Source organism: Magnolia sinica, chromosome 3 (genome assembly GCF_029962835.1).
Source record: "Magnolia sinica isolate HGM2019 chromosome 3, MsV1, whole genome shotgun sequence".
Taxonomy (NCBI): domain Eukaryota; kingdom Viridiplantae; phylum Streptophyta; class Magnoliopsida; order Magnoliales; family Magnoliaceae; genus Magnolia; species Magnolia sinica.
The window spans coordinates 127,438,934-127,439,914 of record NC_080575.1 but is presented as its reverse complement, the minus strand read 5'-3'; the positions used below and the strand labels follow the sequence as shown (position 1 = coordinate 127,439,914).

Sequence of the window (981 nt, the reverse complement as noted above, 5' to 3'; positions counted from 1 at the left end):
GTTCTAATTTTTATGGGGCATCACTAGATCTATCATTGTTGTCCTCTTCTGGTTCTTGAGGCTTTTCGGGCCTAACCGGAAGAGTTTTATCAATGATCTTTCCACTCCTAAGAGTGGTGATGGATTTAGCATGCCCCATCTGATTTGAAGAGTTGGGATCACTAATCTCGTACTGCAGTTTAGGGTTGGGGAGAGGTTATGCAGGAAGCATCCCCTTTTCTATAACCGTCATACGAGAATCTATCTTTTGCATAAAATCTGTAATTCCCCGCATTGCCTGAGCCAGCTCTTGTATGGAATTTTGAACCGGTTCCTCCTGAGGTTTCACTTGATTTGGATTTTGATTGAAGAAACCTTGAGGGGTAGCCGTTTGTCCATTCCTCCAACTAAAGTTTGGATGGTTTTTCCAACCAGGATTGTACATATTGGAGTTAGGTCCAGTAAAAGGTCTTTGATAGTTGTTTACGGCATTAGCTTGTTCATTTAACACTCCTCGAAAGGCGGTATTGTAGGACAATTTTCAGTTATATGAATGTTGCAATCACAGATGCCGCAAACAATTTCATTAACTTTATCCTTCTTTCCTTCCATGGCCTCAACTTTCCTTATGAGCGTAGTCACTTTACACTTGAGATCATCCTCTTCTTTCAAGAGATATAATCCACCTTTCTTCTTTAATTGAGTCGGCCTAGACGTGGTGTTTAATTTTGGGTAATAGCCCCAAGATTGTGTTTTTTCAGCCAGACTGTCGAGGTAGTCCCATACCTCGTCGACATCTTTATTAATGAACTCTCTATTACACATTGTCTCTACCATTTGGCGCATGCAAGATGACAGTCCATCGTAGAAGAAATTTGTAATGCGCCACGTTTCAAATCCGTGTTGTGGGCATGAACTGACCAAATCTTTGAACATTTCCCAACATTGGAAGAATGTTTCATCTTCCTTTTGGGCAAAGTTCATGATTGCTTTTCTGAGGGT

The 981-nt window shown here is 41.0% G+C and overlaps 1 non-coding gene across 1 annotated transcript; it reads left to right on the top strand.

The window, feature by feature from the left end:
• Window positions 1–874: 874 nt before the first annotated feature.
• LOC131241651 (small nucleolar RNA R71) lies at window positions 875–981 on the top strand. The gene has a single exon (XR_009169210.1). It is a non-coding gene; the product is annotated as a small nucleolar RNA R71 (small nucleolar RNA).